General features: G+C 41.8%; 1 protein-coding gene across 5 annotated transcripts in view; it reads left to right on the top strand.

Moving 5' to 3' along the window:
• Nucleotides 1-4,253: 4,253 nt before the first annotated feature.
• ARPP21 (cAMP regulated phosphoprotein 21) overlaps nucleotides 4,254-10,070 on the top strand; it is a 263,033-nt gene continuing 257,216 nt past the window's right edge. For all 5 annotated transcript variants that reach the window (XM_014574051.3, XM_014574047.3, XM_075921806.1 and 2 more), the window contains exon 1: nucleotides 4,254-4,486. The gene's annotated coding sequence lies outside the window, so the exon portion shown is untranslated. The remainder of the gene's footprint in view (nucleotides 4,487-10,070) is intronic.

Below are 10,070 nucleotides of genomic sequence, written 5' to 3'. Positions count from 1 at the left end.
CTGCCATACGGTGACATTAAAGGGTCACACCATTACTACAGAAATTGTCCTCTTGGTTCTGTGTCAAAGTACAGCAGTTGGCTGTGTATGGAGATAGAGAAATAAAATGAATGGTCATTAGATCACCTTATTTATTATTAGCTCTCTGAGTACGTGGCTTTGTACATTAAATCTCGGCCCCCAAATTTACCATCCATAGGTATATGTAGCCCTATTATACTAGCTGACGTATCAGCTGGGCCCAAACCAGAATTCTGAATCCAGGCTGCATTCACGCCTGAGCAATGTTCATTTCTGTATCTGAACTTTGCATTCAGAGCCCATCTTTATTTGATCAAGAGCTCCTTGTGATTTGAAGTCTAACTAAGGAGCTAGCCAGGGGCCTCCAAAAATGTGCTTTGCACTGCCCAAGCAGCAAATATCCTTCATTAAATTGATTCATAGATACAGTTCTCCTAAAGAGCACTGTGACTTTGCTCTCCATGTAGCTGTTAGTTCACTTGACATGAGACTGAGTACAGTAAATGGAAAATTAAGGAAACTGCTCTTTACTGAAATGGCCCAGTGATGCCCAGGAGCTTTTCAGAACAACCTACAAAGCTATTTTAAAGACTTCTGAGGTCTATTAAAGACGTGTACTGGGTTCAGCTCCCATTGAGAGCTATCAAAATACAGAATGATGCCACAGGGCAGCTGTACTTGAAAGTATGGATAGTACACGTCAGCTTGCTTCAAGCTAACAAACAACAGTCCTGGTCAATAAGGAAAATGACCTGCTTGAATCCTCCTCCTACTTACTTGCTACTATTACAAGATAAATGTGGGCTATGAATATGAATCAGGTTCTTCCTTCCCAGAGATAAAGGAACTTACTCACTAGAAGCAAAGGAAACATAGGGACTAGTTTGTATCATATGCTTTATCTGTCTCTGTAGGGCCCAATTCTTCATTCCTCTCCCAAACTCCTAATTTCTTCAACTAGTCATCATTCCCTGTCTTCCCCCATCTCTTGCTCTGACTTCTGGTCTCTTCTATTGACTCCTAATTCCCTTGACTTTCTCCTATCCCATTCTGTGTTTGCAGCCTCAGAATCATTTTGTCGCCCTTTCCAATTCTTCCCTTCCTCTTCAGCACCTCCCTTTCCTTCCTCACATGTTAGCTAGCACATCTCAACACCTGCTCAGATGCTTGGTCCCCCATTTTAGCACCCCCACTGTTCACCACCAGTGGCAGAAGCTGTACACTTTGTGGCTGAGCTATTTAGCTCTGCTCCCAACTTCTATAGGACATAGGGAGAAGCGTGCATGGAAGGTCCAAGCCTGAATCAAGCCTGAATCCAGGGTTCTAGTCCTATTGCCTTGCAATGTAGATGCTCCCCTAGACTTGTGCTCTGGGTGTCTGCCAAAACTGTTTCTCAGTTCCATGGTTGACTTTCTTAGTCTTCTGGACAATCAATTTTGGTGGACAGTCAAGTTTTCCCCACACTGCATCATGAACAAAGGGCTAGAGCAGCCACATTTTAGGAAGGCACTAGAAAGCCTGGGATATGCATGGTTGGATTTGATCCAGCATAATTCTATGTAGATGCTGGAGCCCCATGTTGGGAACCAGAGTATAACAGTTCCAAAGTTGGGGTTAGAAATGAATGTAGCCATTAAGGACCCAAGTTAATACATTCAGGTAGGCTAACTCAATTCTACTAATCCTGGGTTTACAGTGCAGTGTAGACAAACCTTCTATGTTTGGTCTACACACCTATCCTAATGCCCTAATAAATGTGTTAGTCTTTAAAGTGCCACCAGAGTCCTTGTTGTATTCCTTTTGCAGGTGATCATTTGTCCCTTTTAATTCTCATATACACTTAGAATGCTTATTTATTTCAATTTGCGATCTTTTTCTAAAAAAGCACCATATGGTGAATGAAGCAAAATGCAGGACAATGTAGCACTTTAAAGACTAACAAGATGGTTTATTAGATGATGAGCTTTCGTGGGCCAGACCCACTTCCTCAGATCAAATAGTGGAAGAAAGTAGTCACAACCATATATACCAAAGGATACAATTAAAAAAATGAACAAATATGAAAAGGACAAATCACATTGCAGAACAGAAGGCGGATGCGGGGGGGGGGGGGGGGAGGAAGGAAGGTAAGTGTCTGTGAATTGATGATATTAAAGGTAGGGAGAGTGGGATGTTTGTGAGTTAATGGTATTACAGGTGATAATTGGGGAAACTGTCTTGGTAATGGGTGAGATAGTTCAAATTCTTGTTAAGTCCTTGTTGGCAAGTGTCGAATTTTAACATGAATGACAGTTCAGAGGATTCCCTTTCAAGTGCAGATGTAAAAGGTCTTTGTAGCAGAATGCAGGTGGCTAAGTCATTTAGAGAGTGTCCTTTCTGGTTAAAGTGGCAAGAAACTGTTTTCTCTTTGTGATCTTGTCTGATATCTGTTTTGTGGGCATTAATCCTTTGGCGAAGTGTCTGAGATGTTTGTCCAATGTACATAGCAGACGGACACTTTCGGCACATGATAGCATAGATTATATTTCTGGATGCGCAGGAATATGTGTTCTTGATCTTATAACTTACTTGGTTAGGTCCAATAATGGTATCAGCAGAATGAATATGTGGACAAAGCTGGCAACGGGGTTTGTTGCAAGGGAAGGTACCAGGGTTGGTATTAGTGTGGTATGTCCTGTGGTGGTTGGTAAGAATCATCTTGAGGTTAGGTGGTTGTCTATAGGAGACTATGGGTCTGTCTCCCAGAGCCTCTTTGAGTATGGTATCCTGTTCCAATATAGGCTGTAGTTTATTGAGAATGTGTTGGACAGGTTTAAGTTGGGGGTTGTAGGTGATGACAAGTGGTGTTCTATTGTTGGTTTTCTTGGGTCTGTCTTGAAGTAGGTGGTTTCTAGGTATTCGTCTGGCTCTTTCAATTTGCTTTTTTATTTCTCTGGGTGGATAGTTGAGATTTATAAATGCTTGGTAGAGATCCTGAAGCTTCTGGTCTCTGTCAGTGGGATTAGAGCAGATGCGGTTGTATCGAAGGGCTTGGCTATAGACGATGGATCGTGTGGTGTGTTCTGGATGGGAGCTGGATGCATGTAGGTAACTGTATGAGTCGGTGGGTTTTCTGTAGAGAGTGGTGTCTAATTTTCCATTGTTGATTTGTACGGTGGTGTCCAGGAAGTGGATCTCTCGTGTAGAATGGTCCAGGCTGAGGTTGATGGTGGGGTGTAGGTTGTTGAAATCTCTGTGGAATATGGTGAATGTCTTTGATGTGGTTTAAAATAACAAAACAAAGCCAGCAGCAAAATTGCAGATCCCAGACCTGACTCATCCAACTGAGAAGTGCTTAAAGTGGTCTGAAAAAACTTGTGTGTTTATAGGGATCTTTTGTACTGGTAGAGCCGCAGCTTTGATACAACCTGGTTCCATTCCCCCTACCCTACCCTGTCCCAGGTCTGTGACCTCTGGAGAAATCCCCACCACCACCTCATAAACACACCCCATCTAAAATCTATTCTTTCATAAACATTTGCCCCTATCAGGCTCGAATCTTCTTCAGATGTTCAAGCAAAAATGTGGGCCCTACGGCCTCTCCTTCTCATTTTTAAACACGATTGTTTGTAAAAGGAAACTGGTGCACCAAGAGCGCTCCATGTTCGGAATTGTGGAAAGGCTACTTTAAACTGATCAAAGTCACAAAATTCTCATTTGGAGCTCAAGTTGCTTATTCAGACTGCCCTCTGGTGCCTATTGGTACAGCAGCACATGTGTTACTTACAGCCACCCGTCCTTCAAGAATCCCAAGAGATCAGATGAAATCCAAAGTTGCAACATACACCTCACCCTTTCTCCCCTAAGCAGGCCATTGACACACTATGAGGAGAGTGGGTTTTTTGCTTTGATTTCACAAGTGACTATAAATGACAACTTATTTTAGTCTCTTGCCATGTGGATTAGTACTGTACTTCACAGTGACTCTCCTGTTCCTTCTCTTATTGTTTTAAAGATCTGGGGTAGTGAGAGCTGTGGTTACCATGTATAATAACTGGTTGCAGGAGGAGTTCAAGCAAAAGTGTTTTTAATTAAAAAAGCAAAACCAGATCACCTTATTTTCATTGTATTCATTGATTTCCTTCATTATAGTTTACTCTGACTAGCAATTTCATTGGTTAATATTAGCCGAACAGCTGACTGTCAGAAGTTTATGACTGACAACAGGTGCTAGATCAACACAGTGCTTGGAATCTGGCGCGGCCTGATGTCGCCTCTTTGGCACAGGCCTTGCTATTATATCAGGAAGGTCCTAGCAACTTTGCTGTGATGTCCCTTCCGCACATGCCTGTCTCGGCTGTCCAGGGGACATGTAGAGCAGTGGTGAGCATTGGGAGACAGTGAGTGTGAAAAGGAGAGCAGTGACTTGCAAGAATCAGAACTCAGTGAGACTCCTGAATGGAACTATTGCTGCTTTGTGGAAAGGGTAAGGGGAACACTTTAATGGAGCTCTGTGTTTGCTGTTTTATAGAGCTACTCTCAGAGGACTGAGTGGCAGGAAAACTATCAAATGTCAGTGGTGCAGAAATGTAGCCAATATGGATCCCTGTTTACTAGTATATCTGTGGTGGCTTGTTCTGTAAATTACAGTACTGCAAAACAGAGGGCTATGTATTTGCATTAATTTTAATCAGTGTTGTCTAATTTTAGAATGCTTCAGTGCAGAGTCACTTTTGATTCCAGTGGTGATTAAGTAGAGATGATTTGTTTAATAATAATGATGGGGAAATATATAAAAACAAATCAAACACACTGACTGCACTGAGGTGCTGAGAAATCAAGTGGCTCTGCTTGAAAAGTGTCTGTCTCCTCAGTGGTAATATCATAAAGAATTCTGTCTTTTTTCATGTGACAATAATTCTTGAAATCTTGATTTCTGGTAAAACTATAAAATATCCAGATGATGGTTAGTTAGAATAAAGGCAGGAGAGAAGAGAAGGAGCTGGAAAATCCATCATACTTTACTATATCATTTTTATTTTTTCTGTCATGAAGTCTTTATCAAACAGCTAGTTACCAATTCTAAGAGCAAAGAACAACAGTTAAGCAGATCAGAAGAAATTGTTATGCCATTGTATGCATGTTGGTTGAATAAAATGACATGTGCACACCATTTGTATGTGTGCATGATCTTACATAGGCACACTTTTTTTGCAGTATGTGAGAAGATTGTTTTTTGCAGTTTGCTATTTGAAGTCTACTACATGTCACTTCAAAATTAGAAAAAATTTGAATGACCAGTGAAAAATTTGCTTCTTTGAAGTATTTGCTTCTTTGAACAATACTTTTCAAAATAAAAACAGACCTTATGTCTTCCTAGAAAATTAGGGCCTGAAATCAATGGGAATATTTACATTTATATCACTGGGATTTGGATCAGGCACTGTGATGCAGCTTGTATAAAAGAATTTTTGCCAAATAAATGCAATGCAAAATGGACATGAAATGTTACATCTGACTGTTAGATGCTCCTGAGTGCATAGTCCAGCTTGTATGTGTTTTTGGTGATATTTGAATTTATTATCTATGAAAATAAGGTACTAACTTGATCTAATATGTCACAGGTAGGCTGTTATGCTTTCCCCACTGGCTGTGCCAACTGTCATGTTTACTTCAAAAAATATTAGCCTATGCAACTAAGAGGTCTCTTTATTGTTGCACTCATCCTTTCTCTGTCTTCCCCTGATGTTACTTGTCAGACTTGCTTGTTGCATAGAATCATGGAAATGTAGGGCTAGAAGACAACTCAAAATACAGTCTAGTCCAGACACTTGTACTGAGGCAGAACCAATAAATGTAGATGACTTCTGACCCACCTGGTCTTAAGAGCGTCCACTGTCGGGGATTCCACAGCCTCCCTGGGCAACCTGTTCTGTAGCTTAAATACCCTCATAATTAGAAGTTTCCCTAATATAGAATAAAAATTGACCTTGCTGCAAATTAAGCCCCTTACTACTTGTCTTATTTTCAATAGACATGAAGAACAATTGTTTTCCAGTCTTTTACAACAGCCTGTCGCCAGGCAGGATTCTCAACAGTCGTGCCTCCTACTGGTAATTCCAGGGAATTAATTCTGTCATCAGCAAGGCACCTCTTTCTGGCTGGTGTCCTCTTTGGGACATTGCCCTTTAGCAATGCTTACTAAAGTGGTCTCTCATCACCACCACCCCTCCTTCTTGGGGTATATCAGCAGTCCTCTGTTTCCCCCACTATTGTGACCAACTGTGCCCCCAATGTATAGCCCCCCCTATCTCAGGTTGAAGCCACAGTCTATATGGGCCACATCCCTCTTCTGGGGATATCAGATTCACCTGCCACTGTGGCCTCAAATCCTAGACCCTTTGCCTCAAGGGCAAGTCACAGTTTGTACTGACCACTATTCTTGGTGGCAACGTGTGGTGTAAGGAAAAAAGGGGGACCCATGCCCACCCACTATTTGGGTCCTGATCCAAGATCCCATTGGCAGCAGCCTTGTCCTGCCCTCTTTTACTCACCTTTGATTGCCTCCTATTCCCTGTGCCACTTCCCCTGAGATCCCTCGCTCCTTCCTGGCTCTTACAGCAAAGCCTGCAACCTGGCAGGTATTCAAAGAGAGTTTCTTTTGCTCTGCTCCCTCTAAGACTGCCTAGCGCTGCTGTATTGAAGGTGATTCTCCATTACTGGCAGCAGATTCTACACCCAGGGGCAGATGACTGTTTTGCGGGGCCCTGGGCAGCATAATTCCGCGGGGGCCCCCCATTTGCCACGGCGCATGCGCAGTGACACCATGCGCATGCGCAGCGGCGCCACGGCTCATGAGCGGGGCTTTCTGAAGTGCGGGGCCCAGGGCGGCCGCCCCATTCGCCCTGCCCTATATCCGCCCCACCTACACCCTCACTAATAAGCACCCAACTGCCTCTCTCTGCTAGGCAGCTCCTTATATACAGGGCTGCCCTAACAAGCTGCCCTCAGATTGGCTTCTTTAAAAGCCTCTCCCTGATTTGCCAGGGTTCTTCACAGATTCCCTCCAGCCTGCTTTGACTACTTCCTGGCTAGAGTGGGGCAATTATCCCACCACACAGCCCTTAACATATCTGAAGACAATTATCAGGTCCCTCCTCTTCCTCAGGCTTCTTTTCTCAAGAAGAAACATGCCCAGCTTTTTTTTTTAACCTTTTCCTCATATGTCAGGTTTCCTAAATCTTTCATCATGGCTACGTCTAGACTGGTTTTCCACTAAAAGCATTTGCAGAAAAGAGCATCTAGATTGGAATGGATTCTTTTCCTCAAAAGCACTTTTGCGCAAAAGCATCCGTGGCCAATCTAGATACGCTTTTGCGCAAAAAAGCCCCAATCGCAAAAATGGCGATCGGGGTTTTTTTGCGCAAACCAAATCTGAACTGTCTACTCTGGCCCTTTTGCACAAAAGCTTTTGCACAAAAGGACTTTTGCCCGAACGGGAGCAGCATAGTATTTCCGCAAGAAGCACTGATTTCTTACATGAGATCGTCAGTGTTCTTGCGGAAATTGAAATGGGTAGTGTAGACAGCTGGCAAATTTTTCCACAAAAGCAGCTGCTTTTGTGGAAAAACTTGCCAGTCTAGACACAGCCCAGATGTCTTGTTCTCCTCTGGACTTTGCAATCTGTGCTCATCTTTCCGAAGTGTGATACTCATCACTGGTCACAGAACTTCATCTCAGGTGCCCAGTGGCCAGTGCCAAGTAGAGTGGGACACCTATGGACCATGTCTTACATACAATACTGCTGTTAATACATCCCAGAATGATATTAACCTTTTCCACAATTGCATCACCTTGTTTGTTCATATGCAATTTGAAATTCACTATTAGCATCAGACCCTTTTCCACAGCACAACCTCCTTGCCTTATGGCATCATGCTTTAAATCAGACTGTAAACTCTTTGTGGTAGGGACTGTGCTATCTTATGTGTTTTATACAGCATTTAACATTAATAGGACCTCCTGCCCCGGGGCCACTTTGTATTACTGTAATTCTAACTACTACCCATACTGCCTCTCCTGTGCTGGTCTTTATTTGCAACATTATGCACTGGTTTGACTCAAGTTTTCAGTCAGACTTTATTTGTGTTCCTTGTATACTCCTGACCACTCTTTCAACCTGAGTTCAATTCCCCTGCTTTCATATGACGGGTCAAATCCACCCAGTGCTATCTGTCCCCCCACAATTGTTGCTATTTTGGAATACAAGTAGGCACTTAGCACTTTTGGAGTTAATTGTTTAGCAGTGAATAACATCATTACTGGCACTTCAAGGGGAGCAGAGATCTGCCAGTGCGGAGTGCTTCTGAATCACACCCATAATCACTAAAAGAGAGAGTTTCAAATGTGCACATGGAGTTTGCTGCTCAAGTCCCCCTTAAAGTCATTCATGCTTTAGGAAGCTAAGGAGGGAGTATGGATGTGCATGCATGTGTGTGGACAGCTATGTCAAATGATGAGTTTTAGGAGGTAACCACATGGACAAGCAAACTACATCCTCTCCAATCATACACAGATTATTGAATGTGTAAGGCATTTATTATACACACTGCAATAGAATATGTGAATGTATGTAAGAGTCTCTGTGTAATTCTGGATCTGTTGTGTTTCAGTGTAACCAACACAGCATAGTGTTGCTGTATGCCAGTGTAAAAATACCTGAATAATGAAGTCTAGAGCCAAACTGAGTTCTTGATAAGACACGTCAAAGAAGGTCTCAAGGGAAATCCCAATATGGTTTAATAGGATATTTCCTTTCCTCTCTTCCCCTTCCCCTGTAGCCACTGTCAGAAGACAAATCACAACAAGAGAGATGCTGAGAGAGGAAAAGCAGGATAGAATTTCCATGTGATGTGACTTCTTCAGACTCCCAAGCAAAGACATTTTTCAGGCTGGGATTTTTTCATAGATATTTTTCTGTGCGTTGCCAGTTGTGGGGAGAGACATGATGGAAAGCAGCTCAGATCCAGACATGATTATCCTTGCTCCCAATTTCCAGTGTAGTGTAAAGGCTTAACATGGGAGGTGAGGTGATGGATCACATTTAGATTGCAGAGAAAAAATGATGTTATAGTTTGTCTGACACAGTAGAAAATATTTGGATAGAAGTGAAGGGGAATAAATATATTTATAGTGCCATAGATCCTCTAGGCATCATTGCATTTGAAGAAGGAAGTAGAGAGGCAGGTTCTTCTGTTTGTAATAACTGTGCACTGTGTTTGCTGCATATAGTCTATATAATATAATAGTAGTTTGAACCTGCACTAAGTATTGGAGCATATAGTTGTCATAGTTAGGGTTGCAAAACAGTTTATCATTGTTGTTATTGGTATTATAATATTGCCAAGACTGAAGCCTGGGTCTCCATTGTGCTAGACGCACATTTATCTCTATGTTTTCATATGCTCTTTGCTTTTGGAACTTTCATGTTTTCAGGTGAGTTTATCAATGCTCAATTAAGCAAGTACTGTGTATGCCTACTTCTTCTACAAGGATCAATTCTGTGAGTTGAATAGATGAACTGTGAAATTAATCAAATGTTGTATTTGAAAATCTAGTCATTTTTATTGTTTTAGTTTTAAAACTTAGCAAATGTGTATAGTTTAATTCTTGAAAAATATTCAAAAGTACAAATTTGTTGACAATTTTTAAAATAGTCCCTAAGGCCTGATCCACAATCCTTTAAAGCCAATAGAAAAAATGTTGTGTTTTCAATAGGTTTTAAAAATCTAAAAGACTCCATACTGAAAAGTTGTTAAAAAGAAATCTTAAGGTTAAAAGCAAAGCAGCCAGAAAGGCAATGTTAAGGTGGTCTATGTAACCTTAATACTTACCCTCTTGTACATATGCATTATTATACACTAATTATATGATCACATTTTTAGTTTTTTCTAGGCCTTCCATTCAATAATCAGGCAGGATGGTACAGATATTCTCAAATTGGGGGCATGCCCTCTGTGGTCTACAGAATGTATTTGGGGGAGGGGCATGAGAAGCTTTAGGAGAGCAGT

The sequence above is a fragment of the Pelodiscus sinensis genome, chromosome 2 (genome assembly GCF_049634645.1).
Source record: "Pelodiscus sinensis isolate JC-2024 chromosome 2, ASM4963464v1, whole genome shotgun sequence".
Lineage (NCBI taxonomy): Eukaryota > Metazoa > Chordata > Testudines > Trionychidae > Pelodiscus > Pelodiscus sinensis.
Note: the sequence above shows the minus strand (reverse complement) of the source record. Positions and strands in the feature narration are given on the sequence as shown.